This window comes from Rattus norvegicus, chromosome 10 (genome assembly GCF_021556685.1).
Source record: "Rattus norvegicus strain SHRSP/BbbUtx chromosome 10, alternate assembly SHRSP_T2T, whole genome shotgun sequence".
NCBI classification, from domain to species: Eukaryota; Metazoa; Chordata; class Mammalia; order Rodentia; family Muridae; genus Rattus; species Rattus norvegicus.
The window spans coordinates 12,796,487-12,817,356 of NC_141543.1; the positions used below are offsets into that span (position 1 = coordinate 12,796,487).

A 20,870-nucleotide genomic window follows, 5' to 3' on the forward strand; every position below is an offset into this window, starting at 1 on the left:
ACTGAGCCATCTCACCAGCCCAATGGTGTACATGTTTAATCCCAGAGAGACAGACACAGCCAGATTGTATGAGCCAGGGCTACACAGAGCTCCTCCCTAGAGCTCTTGAACCATCCCTGGGATGTTCTGAAACATCAACTCAGTTTCTCTTACTGAGATACTGGGGATATGGGGAATGTATAAGAATCCTAGGAGAGCAGGCTGTGGTGGCACAGGCTGTTAATCCCAGCACTCTGGAGCTTGAGGGAGATGGATAGCAGCAGGTTCCTGACCAGTCTGATCTACATAGCCAAATCTTGTACTTTGGTCTGGATGTAAAATATCTTCCATAAAACATCTCACATGTGTGAACACTTGGTCCTTGGCTAGCAGTGCTTTCGGGGAGGTAATGGAACCTTTAAGAGGTTTGGCTGGAGGAAATGGGTCAAGCCGTGAGTGTTCCGACATGGCCCTCCTTCTAGCTCCCTTCTCTTTGCTTCCTGGCCTGAGATGTCAACACACCACCCTGGGCCCTCTGCCAGGCCTTCCCACTGAGGTAGACTGTATTTCTTAAATTGAGCCACATCCTGAACTGTTCCCGTAACATCTAATATTGGCCAAGAAAATGTGTCTGTGGGGTAAAACAGTTGTTATTCAAGACTGATGTTTGATTCTGGAACCTAGTGTGAAGGGAGAAAAGTGTCTCCTGAGAGTTATCCTTTGACCTCTGAATTCGTGATATGGCATGAGCATGTGTAAACACACACTGGCGCGCACACACACGCACACGCATGCACACAAATAATTAGTAAAATAAAAACAAAGAAATTGAGGAAAGGGGAGAAGGGGGTTGGGGATTTAGCTCAGTGGTAGAGCGCTTGCCTGGCAAACACAAGGCCCTGGGTTCGGTCCCCAGCTCCGAAAAAAAGAAAAAAAAAAAGAGGAAAGGGGAGAAGATCATAAAGTATTCCCCTCGTAATCGCAAGGACACGGGTTCAGTCTCTAGGACTGCATTAAACAGGCACAGTGGCAGATCCTTAATCCTAGCTTCTTTGATGTCGAAGCAGGAAGAGGAACCGTTCAAGATCCTCCTCAGCTCCCCCAGGAGTTTGAGGCCAGCCTAGGGTATATAGTTTGCTACAGTTTCAGCCACTCCTTATTACCGACCAGCAATATTGAGGCTAAAATTGAAGCACTCTTTTTTTTTTTTTTAAGTTTTGTTTTTTAAGGGTTTTATTTATTTTTATGTTCTGTTCACTGGTGTTTTGCCTGCACATATCGGTATGAGAGTGTCAGAACCCTGGAACTAGAGTTAGAGGTGGTTGTGAGCTGCCCTGTGGGTACTGAGATTTGAACCCCAGTCCTCTGGAAGAGCGGCCAGTGATTTTAACTGTGAAGGCATCTCTGAAGCTCCAAATCGAAACACTGTGACCAGAACTTTAGCAAAGTGCTATGTCCTTAAAAAAGGGGTGGGGGGCTGCTGGAGAGATGGCTCAGTGGTTAAGAACACCGACTGTTTGTTCTTCCAGAGTTCCTGAGTTCAATTCCCAGCAACCACATGGTGGCTCATAACCATTTGTAATGGGACCCGATGCCCTCTTCTGGTGTGTCTGAATGAAGACAGCTGTAGTGCACTCCCATATATAAATAAATCGAGAGAGGGGGGGGGGAGAGAAAGGCTTTTCGCCATTTCAGGAGGATCTTGGGAAATTTGCAAAGAAAGATTATTCAAGCCTCCCTGCCACTACTTAGTTCCTTGAGCTTGACTTTGCGAACTCTAGACGCACAAAGAAACCTGTCAGAAACTGACATGATGAGGAAGGCGAGGGTTGAATTGGGGGACGATGATGGAGAAAGCTAGAACTTCCAGAATTCACTTTAAACGGAAGAGAGTCCTGCGAGGCACTGGGAAGCAGCAGGTAGATGAACTAAGCAACTTTCGGATTGAGGCAGGAGACCAGTTTTCAGCAACATGCATTAGAATGCAGCTACATGATTCAATATATTTTTCTTTCCAAAAAGAAATAATTGAGCATTTATGTTGGGGATTGGTTCTAATGCTTTGAATTAATCCAAGCTCCCAAATCCGGAATCTCTGTGTCCTATTGCTGAAGGTCCTTGTCCCCAATTGGTTTTTGGTCGATCAATAAAGAGGCAACGGCCAATGGCTGGGCAGGTAGACTGAGGCGGGACCTTTAGATTTGCATGGACTAGGAACTGGGAGAGAAGGAGGAGGCAGAGATCGCCATGATGGGGAAGAACAAAGACTAGACCAGAAGGCCAGCCCGACACGTGAGAATTAGGGAAAGCGGCCACACGGGCCACTTCCCCACTTGTCCACTTGTGTTTGGGGTAGCAGAGATGAAGTATACATTTTAAAAGATGTTAACTCAGGAGTACAGGAGGGGAGCATCGGGAAGGATTAGAAACGCCCAGTCTTTGAGCTAGTCTAGGCATATTAAAATTAACTGGCGTGCCTGTGCGTGCGTGTTCGCGTGCGCGTGCTCGTGCGTGTTCTACTCAAGAATCCAGGTAGCTCTTGGGCGAGTGCGCACATGTCAAGAGTATGGTATGGTTAGCTAGTTACCACTACTCGTTTAGACTGCTGTTTAACTCAGTGGTGGTTGCTCGCCTAGTAGGCAAGGAGCTCTGGGTTTGAATCCTAACACTACCAGAAACCGGAAGAGGAGGAGGAGAGGGAGGGGGAGAAAGAAAGGGAGGGAGAGGAGCGGGGGCGGCAGGGAGAGAAAGCTAGAGGTTGAGCAGGGTGGCACATATCTTTAAGTTACAACATTCAGGAAGCAGAGGCAGGTAGCTCTCCATAAGTCTGAGGCTAGCCTAGTTCCGGAGCCAAGGCTACATAGGGAGAGCTTGGAGGGAGGGAGAAAGGGAGGGAATGGTTAAGGCTTGATGCGGGGGCCCAGGTGGGTCGTTAGCTCTGCTGTTCTTCAGTCTCATCTGCTTTGCTTTTGTTTAAAAATTTTTAAGGGCTGGGGATTTAGCTCAGTGGTAGAGCGCTTGCCTAGCAAGCACAAGGCCCTGGGTTCGGTCCCCAGCCCTGAAAAAAAGAAGAAAAAAAAATTTTTTAAGAAGACCTTTAAAAGTGTGCCCCTGGGAAGGGGGAGAGTATATAGAATAGTTGCTGGGATATGCACAAATACTTCCTGGAGGGACCGACTGACAGTAAAAAATTTGAGCATCTGAAGCTGAAAAATTGGGAAGAGACAGGCAAGGCAGGAAGACTACTACATCCACATTTTGTTTTGCTTTGAGGCAGGGTCTCTCTGTGTCATCCTAGCCATCCTGAGACCAGACTGGCCTCAAATTCTTATAGATCCTCCTGCCTCTGCCTCCTTGAGTGCTGAGATTAAAGGCATTATACTACCAGGCCCAGTACCTCCAAAGTTCAAGAATTAGGGCAGTGTGCCACTGTGCCTGATTTTATGAAGTGCTCGGAACCAAGTGGAACTATTAGAGATCCTGTCTCAAAAAACTTTCACTATAATAAAAAGAAAAGTATTATATCATGGGGCTGGAGAGATGGCTCAGAAGTCAAGAGCACTGACTGCTCTTCCAGAGGTCCTGAGTTCAAATCCCAGCAACCACATGGTGGTTCACAACCATCTGTAATGGGATCTGATGCCCTTTTCTTGTGTGTCAGCGATGGTGTACTCACATACATAAAATAATAAAAATAAAATCTTTAAATTTTTTAAGTATTATATATATTATATGTAATATATATTTTATTATAATAAAAGTATCAAAAGAATGTAGAAAGGTAAATATATTTTAAAATCAAATTCTAAAGTATAATACAAAAATGTCAAATATTTTTAAGATTAAGAAAAAAAGTTAGGGGGTTAGGGATTTAGCTCAGTGGTAGAGCACTTACCAAACAAGCGCAAGGCCCTGGGTTCGGTCCCCAGCTCCAAAAAAAAAAAAAAAAAAAGAAAAAGAAAAAGAGAAAAAAGTTAGGTCTCATACCCAGGACAAACACTGAGGTACCTACTTAACACATCAATGCAGAACTGGCCACCAGGGGCTGGAGAGATGGCTCAGCGGTTAAGAGCACTGACTGCTCTTCCAGAGGTCCCGAGTTCAAATCCCAGCAACCACATGGTGGCTCACAACCATCTGTAATGGGATCCGATGCCCTCTTCTACAGTGTTCTTTTTTTTTTTTTTTTTTTTTTTTTTGGTTCTTTTTTTCGGAGCTGGGGACCGAACCCAGGGCCTTGCGCTTCCTAGGTAAGCGCTCTACCACTGAGCTAAATCCCCAGCCCCTACAGTGTTCTTATATATAATAAATAAATCTTAAAAAAAAAAAAGAAAGAAAAAAGAAATGGCCACCAGGTTCTCAGAGCATCCCTCAGTCCCTGCCTGTTACAGGGTATGGCTGGCATACCCCGCCCCCACCCTAAACTTCTGCAGCTCAGGGCCTGGGCCGCTCTTCCCTATGTGCTCCAGTTATTTAGTTACCTGGTCTCTTCATCTGCCCTTACCTCTACTGGTCTGGTTCCCCGCTCTTCCCTCCCCCTCTGCTCTCTTGGCCTGCCTGGTTCATTGGTTATGGCCACTCTGGACTCTCCCAGATGTCTCTGCCTCTGGCTATGCTCTACCTCCCTTCTATCTACAGTAAACTCTCCTCCACTCTCTCTAGGAGCAGTCCTGTCCTTTCCTCTCTTTATTTCTTCTTTTCGTTCATCTGGTGGCCGAACTGCAGGAGTGGCATAAATGAGTTTCTCAGGCTCCAAACCAAACTGCTAATCTGACTCTCCTAAGATATGTACAGATTGTTTCTGCTGCCTTCTGCCTCCCACAAGATTGGATTCCAAAGTCTAGAGTCCGGTTCTTCAGCTGCTGCGTCCTTCTCCCTGCTGTAAGCATTAGACTCTCACCTACTCCTTTGAAGTGCCTCTCTGGGCTCTGGCCTGCTGTGCCCTCAGGTGGGCATGGCCACACTCTGTCTGTGCTTTTCTGGCTCCCGCAGTCTGCTACAGCCACCTGGACACTTCCCCTTTCTCCTGCTCTCTCCTGTCTCCTCTACTGGTACCCCAAGCTGCTTGCTTGGTTTACTATTACTACAAAGCCACTCCAGCAAGCTCCTCTCACCCCCAGTGGGCTCCAGTCACAAGGAGGAGGAAACTCTGTGATTTGAACTCTCTGACAAGTTCCCCATTCCACTTGGGAACACCCTGATGGAAATTCTTTTTTTTTTTTTTTTTTTTTTTGGTTCTTTTTTTTTCGGAGCTGGGGACCGAACCCAGGGCCTTGCACTTCCTAGGTAAGCGCTCTACCACTGAGCTAAATCCCCAGCCCCCTGATGGAAATTCTTGTTGCCTCCCCCAGGAGCTGAAGTCCTTTCTGTGGCATCCTGGGATCCTTTTCCCTGCTTCCTCCCACTTGAAGCTACCTACCTACTGTCTCTGAGCCTTCCCGAGCAAGAACATCCATTGCTGTTTCCTGTCTCTTCCCCCTAGGAACCACAGTCCCATTACTGTCTGGGAAGCTCTGGTTCTCTGCTCCCTCCTAAGGTTTCCTCGCTTGCTTGGAGCTGCCTGCTCTGTCTTCCTTGTTTGCTCCTAGCCCTCTCTTCTTCCCACACCTTCTGCTCTCAGCTCCCTCTTGGAGCTTTACAGAAATCCCCTCCACTTTCTCTCTACCTCCACAGACCCAGGTTACACTACTGCAGCTTGGCCTCGGCACACATCAGCAGCCCAAAGTCAGTGCACTTGATTTCCAAAGTCTGGAAGAGTAACAACCTTTGCCACCACACAGGCGTCTGTTATCTCTGGGGTTCTGCTTCCCACTCTTCAAAATCTCTTATCGCTGTGATTTCTCTGTGTTCTACTCTAAAAAAGAAATCTTTTAAGAATATACTGTAGGGTTGGGGATTTAGCTCAGTGGTAGAACGCTTGCAGGCCCTGGGTTCGGTCCCCAGCTCCGAAAAAAAAAAAAGAATATACTGTAAACTATCTCAGGATTTATAACTTCGTTGTGTATGGTTTAAAATCTATATAATCTGAAACAAAATTTGGCTCTAAACTTATAACAAAAGCTTATAATTAAAATCTATAATGGATTTATACATTGGAGATATATATATATATACATACACACACACACATATATACACACACACACATATATCAACTCTTGTTTAAAATATACTTTAAATATAACACAGATCCAGCGCTTACTTAAAAAGAGATCTAAAGGGTTGGGGATTTAGCTCAGTGGTAGAGCGCTTGCCTAGCAAGCTCAAGGCCCTGGGTTTGGTCCCCAGCTCTGAAAAAAAGATAAAAAAGAGAGATCTAAAAAATTGAAATTTTAAGCACCTAACACATGGTTGGCAGCCATCTTTACTAAGGTTAAAGGGTAAATGTCATGTGACTTCATTTTAAGATTACTACATGGTATACAACAACAATTATAAAACTTCTTAGTCCTAATGAGCTCTGTGCTTCTCACCATGTTTTCTTTTAGATGAAGGAAACGATAGCAGGTCTCCCAAAATACTTGGATTAGTATGGACTTTTTTCTGGTAAAACTTTAAGGCTATAAGGTCTCCGCAGATGAACAGAGCTTACTTTGAGAGCTATACCTAACTACTCTGTCTTTGAGAACTGTTCAACACCAGGCTCCAACAAGATGTAGATAAGTAACAGCAGATGTTTAACAAATGTTTGTTAATGTGTTTGATAATCAAGGTCTATGATTTCCTAAGATCTGCTCAGGCTCACAGTAACACTTGTTTAGCTATTTGGATAAACTAAGTCATACGAAAAAGAACTACGATACTCTCTTTTGATACTAAAGGGAATTCAATTACATCTTCAACTCAAATTTTTAAGGCCCAGACTTATCAGGGGTGAATCTGTAAAAAAATCTTAATCTTTAAAAACTACTAGCCTTTCATAAACTGTTAAAAGTAATTAAAACAAGCAAGCTAATAGTAAACCACTTTATATTTATAATCAAATCTTTGATGTGTTTAGAACTCGACTTGTAGCCATGCCAAGTACTGATGTAATTACAGAACAGGCGTATTTAGCCTCCTTCATGTGTTTCCAACGTTAAGCCTAAAGCAAATTAGGTATACGTAGTAGATAGATGGTTCTCCAAGCCTTCAGAGATCTGCTGAAAATAGAATTCGAAACATTTGAACTACACACTGTGGATACAAATACCTCTTTCTAGTGGGAACCTGGGGGTCGCCAAAGAAGACAGATGGGGCCTAAGGACTCCACCTGAATTGTGGGAACACTAACCACTGGGCAAACAGCCCCATGCCCTGTGCTCTGCCAGGGCCCCCTACACAAACTGTAGACCTCTGGGGTTGATTGCCCTACTCTGCCTGGTCATAGTAAGGCTAGTCCCCCAAACTGCTCCTCTACAGGAAAATCTCTCAGACCTGGGTCTGACAGCCAAAGGCTGGCGCTGTGTGGCAGCTGAGGATTCAATGTTGTCCTATGTGGCAGCAGCAGACCTGTTGCCACAACCCAGCCGGAGACTGCAGGAGCCTAGGGCAATTGTCTGTGTAATGATGGGGACATCCCTGTCATTTTAGTGGATACAAAGGCCTCCTGCTGTAACTTATCCTTCTCTTATCGCTGATGATGTTGACTCCCGGCAGCTTTATCATCTAACAGCAGCAAGCACAGCAGCTCCTTTCCCAAGGCTACGCCAGTCTGCCCTTAGAATGTAAAACCCAGGCCTCAGACCTCACCAGATCTCCAGCCGAGAAGGACAAATAATTTACCTTATTACCAGACTCTAAGAAGTGATAGGTTGGCAGTAACAGGCTCAAAGTAACTTTGTACTAGTCCTTTGTTTAAAGGGATTTGCTTTACAGTGACTGCTCTCAGCTCTCAACCACCCGTGTCTCACGGTAAATGGTAGGATGGGAAGAAAAAAAAAGGCTTATTCAAGTTTTAAAGGCCTAAGAGTGATGAAAAATTAAAAACGCAGGCGTGGGCATGGAAGCACGAGCCTTTAATCCCAGCACTGGGGAGGCAGAGGCAGGCAGATATCTTGAGTTCGAGGCCAGCTTGGTCTACAAAGCCAGCTAGGGCTCCATAGAGGAACCCTGTCTCAAAACAACCAAACCAAACAAAACACCCAACGACAACAAAATCTTTTGGATTTCTTTCCCTCTCTGTGCTATTCTTCCACTAAGACCTCAAAGTTTAGTTTTGACATCAGTCAGTGGAGTTGGGAGGCGCCATCAGTCCAGCTCTGGTAAGCACCGACTCCTACTAGAGCCACAGCTGAGATTTTAAGTTTCCTTTGGTTGTCTTCTAAGCATAGACTTGAAAGTGCTTCTGATGGTGGTAGAAACATCCATCCAGTCTATACACACCCAGCCTTCTGGATAGAGGAAAGAGTACTCCCCCTTTTAACCCATCATCATTTTGGGTCCCCAAGCTTCTACTGTGACTCTTAGGTGTGAGTCCACTGCCTTTTCTACAACATGGATCTTAGTCCAGTTACAAACAGTGCTGATGCTCATGTGACTAAAGCTTGCTTACCTTTTTGTAAACCCAGAAATCCTTATAAGCCTCAGGGAGTCAAGTTCAATCCACCTCTTATGGGTCAAAAGAACTCCAGATAAGTACTGTCAATCAACAGCCTGTTTCCCCACCTGCTGGAGCTGAGGATCGAACCCAGGGCCTTGTGCTTGCTAGGCAAGTGCTCTACCACTGAGTTAAATCCCCAACCCTACATGCCTTTAATCTCAACACTCGGAGACTGAGGCAGACAGATCTCTGGGTTTGAGGCCAGCCTGGGCTACAGAGTGAGTTCCAGGACAGCCAGGGACACATGGGGAAACTCTGTCTTGAGAAAAACATAAGCAAGCAAGCAAACAAAAACAAACCAATCTGGAGAAAAAAGTTTTTTTAATATTGTTTTTTCATTTTCTCTTCCGGCTGAGTATTGCTAACACCATGGTGGGACTGTTTGATTGTGGGCCCTTCATCAAATCGGTGGCTTGTAGAAATGTGTTAAAAAGTATCCCTTTGATGTAATAATCACCATTGGCTGGGGTGATCTCCTTCTAAATTCAAAACCACTGTGAGCTCCTCCAGCTTAAAGACAATTGCAGTTTCCTCAGACCTAGAATTGGGGAGCTGCCAGCTGACTGCCTCCACCCCCCCCCACCCCCCCCCACCCCCGCTTGCTTGCCTGCTTTCTTCCTGAGGCTGCCTGACATCAGACTCTTTTCATGGCTCCTGTCTGACAGCAGTAAAGAGGTGACATGTTCTCCCTTCCAGAGAACCATAGACTGCATTCACAAGCAGCCTCTGGGTTCCTAGATTGCTCATCCTGTCTCCCTTTTTATCTTTTCGAAAGATCGTTTTACATATTTAGGTGTTCTGTTTTTGTGTTGTGTTTCTCAAGACAGGGTTTCTCTGTGTAGACCAGGCTGTCCTAGAACTCACTCTGTAGACGGGGCTGGCCACATATGTAGAGATTTGCCTGCCTCTGCCTCCCAAGTGTTGGGATTAAAGACAAGTGCCACCCCCTTGAGGCTTATTTGGGTGTCTTGCCAGCACTGTGCGCTATGGCTATGCCTTTTGCCAGCAGAGGCCGGAGGAGACAGACAGTTTCCATGAAACAGGAGAGAGATGGGGATCATGGTTGAGCCTTGTTGTGGGTGGGACGGATAGAACCCTAGTCCTTTGGAAGAACACCTAGTGCCATCTCTGTAGCCCCTTTTCTATTTACAATTTTGTGCGGTTTTTTTTTTTAATTATTAGTTTGGAAGATGGGTACGTATGTTCTGTTGCGTGTGTAGATGTCGAGGCCTGCCTAGCCAGCTATGCTGTGCTATTATTAATGTTACAAGGAAATTTCCTCATGGGCCGTTACTAGAGAACTTTGCCGTGCTGGAGTTGATTGCATGTTCTGTTATGTTCTGTACTTGGGCGTTCTTGGTGCTCCGGTCCCAGTAGAGGTCCGTTAGACCTGTTTTTATAGAGTTAGCCACAATCAGCTTGAACCTGAACCAACTGCCTGGCAGCTCTTCCTGCACCTGGGTGTGAGCTTTGATGGTTTTTGCCTTTATCATAAGCTCCCCTTAGAATGGACCCCAACATAAGAGAGACACCTGCACCAATATAAGAAGCTCTTTGGAATAAAACCCCATTTTAAATAAGGGTCGAGTAAAGTTTTAAGTTCCTGAGACCTCCCTAGGAGTTGACATCCTACTTGGCAGAAAGAGACATGTTACTTGTGGGTAACTGACAGCCTGGTTGGCAAGTTGGGGCATGCATGCTGGGCAAGTCAAGTTGCTCCACCACAGTTGAGTAACCCAACCTATGAAGACAGGATAAAGGCACCACAAAGAGATGTTCCTAAGGAAGTCTCCTCTCTCTAAATCCTGACTGGTAGAATAACTTGGCACAGATGTTCATGATTTCAGGCTTAAAAGCTCTATAGGATAATGGCTTGTGGTTGCCTGACTGATTGATCAGTCCTGGGGTGAATGATCAATAAACTCTGACTGAGATCTGAGTGCATGTTGTTTGTGGGGCAACTCCTGGACCCCAATAGTAGAGTCAGTCGGTCGATTCTCTCTTTCCATCTTCAGTGGGTTTTGGGGATTGAACTCAGGTCCTCAGGCTTGCACAGCAACAGCTTTACCTGCTGAGCCGTCCTTATCACACACACACACCCTTTCTGCTGCTGCTTCTCCTCCTCCCCTTCCTCCTCCTCCTCTTCCCCACCCTCCTCCTCCTCTCCCACCTATTGGCTTTTCAAGGCAGGGTTTCTCTGAAGCTCTGGAACTCACTCTATAGACCTGGATGGAACCAAAGGTGGGCCCTGCTATACCTGGTTCCAACTCTCCTTTAAAGGAATTTCAAGCGATATATTTTTGAATTTTGCCCCCATGTTTTTGGTATGCCTTGGGTCATCACATTTCAGAGTAGAGCCTCTAAGACTTCCTCTGTGGAGCTGAGTGAGAATGTAAAAATTAACTGAGACTTACACAGAACATAAGTCACTGGATGGAATATAGCTTTCTAATGGCTGGGTGCATGCCTTAATCCCAGCTTTTGGAAGGCAGAAGTAGGTGGCTCTCTATGAGTTTAAGGACAGCCAAGGCTACAGAAAAACCCTGTCTCAAAAAAAAAAATATATATATATCCCCCAAAAGAAGAAAAGGAAAGAAACATAGTTGCGCATTGGCAACTCCTCATGCCACAACCTAGTATTGAGGAAGCCCTGGAAAAGGTCCAGCAGGAGCAAGGCATGGGAGTGTCCTCAGGTAGGGATGGTTCTGGGGTGCGAGTAGAAAATACTAGAGTTGGGGTATGGTAGCTCAGTGGTATAATGCTTTCATGGGTGAGGTGTGTGCTTGAATCCCCAACACCAGAAAGGGGAGAAAGAGACCACACCATCCTGATGAGGCTTATTAACCCGCACTCCTAGCACTGAGAAGGCTATGCAGAAGGACCCGCCATTCAAGCTCATCCTTGGTTGCATAACATCCTGTTGGGGTTCGGTCTGTATTGTAATGCGGAATTCTGTATCCTGAGATCTAGTTGCCTCAATTCTCTGCTTCTTAATTCTCAAGGACACAGTGCTGGCTTTTGTTTTGCAAATGTTGCTCCTTAATTTAAAACTAATTTTTGAATAAAAATGGCTACAGCCAATTACTGGAGGGAATAGTGGTAGATGGGTTTTCTGTTACCTGGTTGGGGGTTGCAGGTAGAGAGGAGGGTGTGGGAGGAAGAAGGAAGCCACCATGAGGAGATGGATGGCTAGGAGAAACAGCAAATATTTGGGGTACACCACTGAGGGAGTAGCCAGCCCAGCAGTTAGGTTCGGTGTTCCCCCAGGAATTGTCAGAGTAAAATAAGATAACCACAGTCTGAGTTTGATTCTGCTGTAAACTAGACAGAAATAATGTAAATTGGGTCAACTACAAAGTTCAAAGCCAGTTTGGCTTACAAGAGACTTTGTCTCTATTTTTTTTAGATTTATTTTATGTATATGAGTACACTGTAGCTGTCTTCAGACACTCAAGAAGAGGGCATCAGATCCTATTACAGATGGTTGTGAGCCACCATGTGGTTGCTGGGAATTGAACTCAGGACCTCTGGAAGAGCAGTCAGTGCTCTTAACCACTGAGCTTTCTCTCCAGCCCTTGTTCTTTTGTTTGTTTGCTTTTGTTTTTGAGACTCTAAATAAATAAATTGGTCTCACTGTCCTCTTTCCTGAAAGGGCCTGATGAATGTTAGAAGGCTTTGCCAGGGGGTGGAGGCCTCAGTTACCCTGGGCCAGGCCCTGGGAATGAAGCTCAATAGTGGAGTATAGCTTCTAGCACCCAGAAACAGCACCAATGTGGGCTTTGTGGTGGCTTCAAGTACCCTAAGCTTGAACACATCAGCTGCTTTCACTCGAGATCCCAAGATTCCCTCCCCATCAGTAGTTCTCATACAGTGTCTCCAATGAGTTTATTTAGAATGTAGGCACCTAAGCTGGGCCCAGTGGTGCAGGGTTATAGTCCCAGGACTGAGGCAGGAAGGCTGGGAGGCCAAGGCCTGCCTTGTCTACTGAACAAATTGAAGGTCAGCCTGGACAACTTACGGAGGGACCTTTTCTCAAAATAAAAGGTAAAAAGGAGGGGTAGGGCTCAGGGACAGACTGTTTGTCTGCGGTGTGTGAGGCTCTAGGTTCCATCCCCAGTTTAACAGTACATCTATGAATTCCTTGGACACACATGTATGCAATGGGATTAGGGCTCTGTCCCTTGGGGACAGTCAGTACTGGTTCCCATCCAAAAGGAGAGTGCCCTCTGCCCTGGGCGGCTGCATTGTGAACCCCAGAGCAGTCTCAGAGATGTTGGAACATATTTAACAATCACCTCTGTGAGCTTAGTTCTCTCCCCACAGGAAAGGATTCCAGCTTTGGCTTCTGATTCATTTCCCAGGAGCCACCTCTGCTGGACTGTCACTTTCCAGCTCACAGCTGAGACCCAAAGGGAAGTCTTCGTCCCTGAACAAAGGCATTTTACCTTCAAGCAGGTGCAGCATGCCCCCAGTGAACACAGTCACCTGTCAGAAAAGACTCCTTTATCACTAACATGGAGAGGGCTCTTTGTTTGAAAAGGTCCAGCAATTGTTTTCTTTCTTGCTTGCTTGCTTGCTTTCCCTTCTCTTTATAGGTTATTTATTTGAGGCTAGAGAGATGGCTTAGTGGTTAAGAGCACCTGCTGCTTTTCCAGAAGACCCGGAAGCCCTCTAGTCTTCTCTGGGACCTGCACACATGTAAACTCACGCAGACACATACATAAATAAAAATGAGCAAACAAATGCCCCAGGAAGGATTGATATGCTTTCTTTTATGTTATATTTACGGGTGTTTTCCTGCACATGTGTGTGCACCAGAGAAGACCAGAGCACGTTGGATCCCTTGGAACTGGAGTTGCAGAGGGTTCTGAGCCACTTGAGTGCTGGAACCGAACCCGGGTCCTCTGCAAGGGCAGCAAATGCTCTTAACCACGGACCCATCTCTCCAGAACCCTGCTTTAATTTTTCTCCTCCTTACCCCACTCCCCAGACAGGGTCTCACTATGTAGTTCTGACTGTCCTTGAACTCACTATATACTCCAGGCTGGCCTAGAACTCACAGAGACCCTCCAGAGTGCTGCTGGGATTAAAGGAATGAGCCACTACACTTGGCTTCCCCTTTCTCTTTTTAATTGTTGTGGTGGGAGCGTGTTTGAGTCAGGGTTGCCGAAGTTTCTAGACAGAAATGACCCTCTTGCTTCAGTTTCTCAGGTAGCTGAGACTAAATGTGCACAGCCGCTCCTGGCAGAGACACTAGTGTTTTATTCAGAGCATTGTTCTTTGGAATGAGATGCCTGACCGGAGCTTTTCATTCTCCCAGCTCTCTATTTTTACCTGGTAATGCTCAAATGGAAGAGACAGACATCCCCATCTCCCCTGAGCTAGTCCTCCCTTCAAGTGACCACTAGAGGGCGCGGAAACTGTGAGCTGAGGCTGAGCTCTGGGCCAGCCCCTGGGGCTGGTGCCAGGGTTCTGAGCTTTCAGAAATACAGCAGAGGAGGCCCTGCCTTATTGAACCCTAGGGAATCCAGGTCTGTAGGTGACTTCACTACGTCCCAGAGCCACATGACCTTTAAGACAGGGTAGTTGTCTGGGTGCATGCAGGGGTGGAAGTTGAGGGGGACCAGAAAAGCACCCAGAGTTCTGCAATCCCTAGCCTTGACCCCAAAAGGCAGCTTTGAGAGCCTCAGGGTCCTTTTCCAGATAGCCTGGCTGTATCTGAAAGCCCACAGGTAGGTACATTACAGGCTAGAATAACATTGTAATGTATCGGGCCAAGCTTCCTGAGTAAGTTTGGTTTTCATTTACTGTAAACAATCCTGCTTCTCCAGTGTGCCACAAGACTGAAAGGAGGAAGCGGAACAGGAGAGCTGTGAGTGTGCTCAGTGGCAGCCTGGCAATGGCTGGGACAGATAGGGCCTCCCAGAGAAAGATGCGGGGAGCCTGTTCAGTGGTGGCCCTGTAAATACCAAGGGACTGCAGACCTGGGCTAGGATCCAGCTCCCATCTACCTGCATTCTATCCTTCTCTTCTCGGGCTTCAACATAGTCACCTTGGACATGGGGCTGTAGCTCAGTGGGTAGAGCAGCAAACCCTGGCCTCTCAACACCACCACAGGAACTGTACATTGTGGTACACACCTATAATCCCAGTACCTTGGAGGTGGAGGCAAGGGATTCAAAAGTGGGGGAGCTCAAGGTCAACTGGATCCAATGAGATCTGCCTCAAAAAGGGGGAGGAGGGGACTTGCAGCAGGAAAAAGACACCTCCTCCTTATCCTGTTGTCCTTAGTTCTATCCCCAGAAGCTATAGGGTGAAAGGAAACAGCTCTCTCATATTGTCCTTTGAGCTCCTCCACATGCACATCAATCGCCACTTGTGTGACCCCTGCCTATAATCTTTGCACTGCAGATATGGGAGGTGGAGACAGGTGGATCAGAAATTCAATGTCATGCTAAGGTACATAGTGAGTGTGAGGCCAGCCTAGGCTGCAAGAGACCCTGCCTGACTCAAAGGAACAGATATATGAAGTCTCACGGAAGACAAGTCTGATGGACTGGCAAGAGGGCGCCACAGCAGAGGCACTGGTCCTCATGCATGACAACATGTGTTCAGTCCCCAGGGCCCACACAGTGGAGGAGGAGCACAGGCTACCACAAATTGCCCTCTGACTCCACAGTTGTATAAATGAATAAGTAAAATGAAAGTTTAAAATATTAAAAGAGGAGCCTGTTTGCTTCCAGCTGGGTTTCCTGAGCTTCAGGCAGCAGAGGGATGAAGGGAGGTGAATGTGCCCAGAATGTAATTCATTTTAAAGTCTTAGCATAAGGAAGTGGGTGGTGGTGCAGTTGAAAAGCAAAGTAGAAAATTTAGCCACTGGGAAGAGGAAACCAAAAAATGAACGGACATAGAAAAACAATGGTAGCAGCTACTGCAGCCCTTCCTCCTCCTCCTCCTCTTCTCCCTCCGCCCCATCTCTTTCTCCTCTTCTTCTCTTCCTCTCCTTTTCTTCCTCCTCCTCCCTCTTTTTCCTCTTCCTCTCTTCCTCTCCTTTTCTTCCTCCTCCTCTCTTTCTCCTCTTCCTCTCTTCCTCTCCTTTTCTTCCTCCTCCTCTCTCTTTCTCCTCTTCCTCTCTTCCTCTCCTTTTCTTCCTCCTCCTCCCTCTTTGTCCTGTTCCTCTCTTCCTCTCCTTTCTCCGCCCTCCCTCTTTCTCCTCTTCCTCTCCTCTTCTTCCTTGCTATGCTCCAAGGTCCAGAGTCAAATGTCTGTTTGAAGTTTTTGGACGTAAGACTTCCCTCTGTAGCCCAGGCTGGCTTGGGACTGAAGCTCCTGCTGCCTGTGGCGTGTTGCCGGTGTGAGCCACCACACCCTGAGACGGAGTCTCAGATGCCAACAGGAGATGGCTGATTATGCGAAGTAACAGACACTCGCTGAGCTCCCAGCTGCACCTCTGTCCACATACAGAATAGGGGCTTTTACAGCTGTAGCCTCAGAGGCCATGACCTGACAGGCTGCTCACATATTTGGCGCCTTGGTTTCCCCTGTTGTTAGTAAGGGGTAACAGTGACTGAAAGAAAGGATGCTAGCAGATATTCTGGAGGCTGGGTCAGGAGGTTGCCAGGACTCGGCCAGCATGGTTTACACAGTAGTTTCAGGTCAGCCTACTCAACTAAGCAAGATCCTGTCAAATCAAAACCTGACACGAAAGAAGCAAGAAGGAAGGGCTGGAGAAATGGCATAGCAGTTAAAAGCACCTCCTGTTGCTCTGAAGGACCTAGGTTCAGTTCCCAGAAGCCTCTCTCCAGGAGGCTCAGAACCACATGTAATTCCAGCCCCAGGGCTCTGAGCCCCAATTCTGAACCACAAGAGCATGTACCTTTACGTGTGCACATGCTGTCCTCCATGTACAGTTACATGTGCACATGCTGTCCTCCATGTATGTTTACGTGTGCACATCCCATCCTCCACACATAAGCCCAGAACTGAGAAGTTTCTTGGAAGGAAGAGGAGGGACAGAAGAACCAGGGAACTAGCTCAGCGGGCTAAAGCGCTCGCTGATGGCTGACGTTAGTCCCTGGAACCCACATGAAAGTGGAAAGGAGAGTCAACTTTGGAAAGTTGTCCTCGGTACAAGCAGCCTGGGCACACACATGCACACACATAATAATAACAAAACAGTTTTTAAAGGGAAGAGGCACCAGCCGGTCAGAGGGGCCTGACACATCAGACCTGGCTGGCGCAGCCATCATCACTGCTGCGTCCTGGTCCGTAGGTCATGGTTATTAGCATCTGAGCAAGGATTCACTTTGCAGAAGTGACATGGGGCCCCTGGTCCTCCAGCGGCTGGGATTAACAAGAACATTGGCATAGAAGCCAAACCTACTCAGCTCTGCCACTCCCCTGCTTGGTGATTCACTTAGCTTATGTAAGTTCTTGGAGTCAGTCTTCTCCAGGGTGAGTTGACACACGTGTCACCTGAATGTCTGGAGCCATAGGGAACAGAAATAGACCCTGACCTTAATTTAAAAGAAGAAAATCATCTCAAGCTGAGTGTAGTGGGTGTTGTGGTGTATACTGGACATTCCAGCACTCAGGAGGCTGAAGCAGGGGGATCACTGAATGTTAGAGGCCAGCCTGGTCTACATGTTCCAGGAATTCCAGGTTAGCCTCCACTATAGAGTAAAATGTAGTTGGGGGGGGGGGGAGAGAGAGAGAGAGAGAGAGAGAGAGAGAGAGAGAGAGAGAGAGAGAGAGAGAGAGAGAGAGAGAAGGATCCTCATTTGTTTCTGTCAGTATTGTTGTTTCTTTGTTTTGGTTTTTGGTAATAAGATTGTTTGGCTGGTTTGAGACAGGCCTTGCTAGTCCGGACCTCATTATGTAGAGCAAGCTGGCTTCAAACTCACCTGTCTCTGCCTCCTAAATCCTGGGACGAAAGGTCAGTACCACTAAGCCCCTGGAGTTTTCTCTTTGGGGCTTCCAGACTTTTCCCTGGTTGCCCTGCCCTCCAGGGAAGTTGATTCTACACTGTTTCTGCTCATATTCGGTGGATATTAGTTCTTTGCTGGTGGAATAAGATCCCTTCTACCCCTTGATTACAATGAGAACTCATGCACTCCAGAATGCCTAAAGTTGATTAGTTTAAGCTTGATCTCTGAGCAAATCGCAGGAGGGAAATGGACCCTTTTTTGATACAGTTTCACTGTGTAGACATCCCTCTGTCCCTGCTGGTATTAACTTGTCTCAAATGCTGGAGTCATTCTTCATATTTTAAATTTGTTTTTATTATTTTTAGTAGTTTGCGCGTGTCGGGAGCAGCATTCGCATGTGTGTGCAGGCATCTGCAGATCCTGAATCACAGCTGGTTGTGAGTGGCCCATCGTAGGTGCTAGGAGGTGAAATGGTGTGCTCATGGCTCTTAACCACTGAGTCAGCTCCCCGGCCAGGTGGGGAGCTGGCTCAACAGGTGAGGGCAGTTGGCTGGGACTCGTTCTATCCTCAAGGTCCACAGGTTAACGTTCACCTTCCACATGTGTGGGACCAGTACCCCGCAGACACATAAATAAAGAAACAAGTGTAAGGCTGGCCTGGTGGTACTCAAGAAACAGACAGAGCTCTGAAAGTTTGAGGCCAGCCAGGTCTGCATGGTAAGACCCTGTCTCAAAACAAAGAGTTTAGTGCCTGTTGGAAAGGGGGAAAAAAAAGCAAACTATGAGGCTAGAGGAATATCTCAGTGGCTAAGATGATGTGCTGCTCTTCCTAAGCATGCACAGTTCCAGGGGACCCGGCACTCTTTTCTCGCTGGGCATGTATGTGGTGCATGTAAAATGCATGCAGATAAGATAAAAACGCTAAGAGGTAAAACTTAAAATGCTCATCCATAAAAACATAAAATGTTAAAAGAGGAAAAGAAAACAGAGTAGAAGTTTGGTGTGGTTGTGCACCGGCGAAACTGAAGCAGGAGAAACATGAGTTCAAGGCCAGCCTGATCTATATAGCAAGTCCCAACAAGTCGTGGAGGACTACACAGTGAGACGCTGTGGAGTAGGTGCAGGATCCCAGGTGCCCCTGCATGGAGCTGGTGGGCTATCAAGAGGCTTCAACCAGCAAGGCCTGAGAGTATTGCCGTGGTGCCTGGCATCTGTTGTCAAGCTGCCCAGGTGCCCGTAGGCTGAACCGATCCTGTTAGAGCTAATTGGCTTCCAACGAGGGAACCGGGGAGTTCTCGGAGGACTGGTTTTTCCCTTCTTGGTGCAATTAACTGGGCTAGAGTGGGGATAGCCTTAAACATTTGCAGCGGACAGGTCCTTGACAGGGAGGAGCTGGTCCAGTACACTCAGGTGTCAGAGTTGAGCTTGACCTGAGGTTACATCCAGAAATAAGCCTGCCACACAAACAGGTAACAGGATGCTCCAAATGGAGAGTTCTGCGAGGGGAGGTCGGGAAGCCTGGGCACAGATCCTCTCTTGGTCTTCCCTTTTGAGGCAGAGCCCAGGCTGGTCTAGAACCTGTTTACGTGATGCAGGCTTCAAAGCCAAAGCCTCTCACATCCTCTTCCCTCTCCCTCTTCCTCTCCCTCCCTTTTTTGTTTTTGCTTTTGTTTTTGTTTTTGTTTTTTTTCCTGAGACAGAATCTTGTCAGGTAATTTTTGCTGGCCTGGCATTTGCTATGTAGACCAGGCTATCCTTAAACTTTCCTGCATCAGAGTCCTGAGTGCTGGCATAGAGGTGCGTACTGCAGAAGCTGGTGGCTCTGTATCATGCAGTCATGGTCCTGACACAGATAATACCTCGGCCTCTTCCAAGGCCTGCTACAGGGCAGAAGGAAAGCTTCACACTGACTGTGACACTGAGCTTATATTCACATGTAGTCAAACTAGCTCACTGGGCGCTTTGGGGCTCATTGAAAGGATTTTTTTTAATACACCCTCGGAGATATCTCCTGTGGAAGCGGCTCCCTGCTGCCAGAGCCACTTTCCTAGAATAGCTCCGGTGGGGGTGGGGGTGGCACAGTCTCCTATCCTCTCCCATCAACTACAGCAGCCAAAGATTCCGTTCATCTCTTTCCTCCAGCAGGAGCCCCTGAGTGCAGTTCCCAAATCACAGGAGACCCTCCCTGTTAGCCTAGGAGAGCTTTGGCTGAAGGGAAAGGCTACCCCTGATTTCAGGCATCTGCCAGCAGGAGTGCAGCTCACTTAGGCAAGCAGGGTGGGGTATAGCACAGACCCTGTGGCCCACAACATTCACAGCATTCGGGAATTCTGGAGCAAGAGGGTGGTAGGTTCAAAGCTAGCCTGGGCTACATGTATAGCAAGACCCCGTGTAAGACTCATCGGGTTGGGGTGAGAGGACATTCAGTTGGAAATTGTTTTGTCTTGCTGATACACCACTCAAAACACCCATTTTTCCCCCTTGAGACAGTTTTATGTATCCCAGGTTAGCCCTGAACTTGAAACTTAGCCTGGGGTAGCCTGGAACTCCTGATCCAATGTGCTTTCCAAGTGCTGGGATTATATTTGTTTTCTTTTCCTTGTTGTTAGAATACATCTCATGATGTAGCCTGGGCTCAAACTCTTGATCCTCCTGCCTTAGCTTCCAGAGTGCTGAGACCACAGACCCATGCACTTGGAAACAGCAAACTGTGCCTCGAAGTGAGCTGGGTGTTCAGCAGGTGTCTAGGTAGTACCAAACCCAGCATACCTGTAAACCAGCCCTTGGGAGACTGAGGCAGGAGGATCAAGAGTTTAGGGTCATCCTTGGCTACATGGTGAGTCTGAGGCTAGCTCAAGTGAAACAAGAGAGAGACTGTGTCTAAAAAGTTGTACATGAACACACTGATAGTTAATCTTGTCAACTTGCAGGGACTTCAAAATACCATGGAAACAGACGCATGTCAGTCAGTGTGTTTTAGAAAGGGTTGGCTGGGGCTGGAGGGATGGCTCAGCAGTTAAGAGCACTGACTGCTCTTCCAGAGGTCCTGAGTTCAATTCACAGCAACCACATAGTGGCTCACAACCATCTGTAATGAGATCTGGTGTCCTTTTCTGGTGTGTCTGAAGACAGCTACAGTGTACTGATATGTAATAAATAAATAAATAAATCTTAAAAAAAAAAAAAAGGTTGGTTGGAGAGCCCTGTCATAGGGGCTGAGTTCCTAGACTCAAAAGAATTAAGTACCCCATCTTGGTGCCACACCTCTGATCCCAGTACCAGGGAGGTGGGGGAAGGATCAGGAACTCAAGGCCAGCCTCAGCTACACAGTGTGGTGGAGCCTGCATACACAAACCACTGTATCAGTAAGGGAGAGAGCTGAG

At 47.0% G+C, this 20,870-nt stretch overlaps 1 protein-coding gene across 5 annotated transcripts in view; it reads left to right on the forward strand.

The window, feature by feature from the left end:
- The window catches only part of Usp7 (ubiquitin specific peptidase 7), a 128,623-nt gene that overhangs the window by 38,062 nt on the left and 69,691 nt on the right, over positions 1–20,870 (forward strand). Inside the window, exon 1 of one of the 5 annotated variants that reach the window (XM_087572752.1) lies at positions 2,217–2,271. The exons of the other annotated variants lie outside the window; for them this stretch is intronic. The gene's annotated coding sequence lies outside the window, so the exon portion shown is untranslated. Of the gene's footprint in view, positions 1–2,216; positions 2,272–20,870 lie in introns of those variants that run through there. 5 annotated transcript variants of the gene reach the window in all.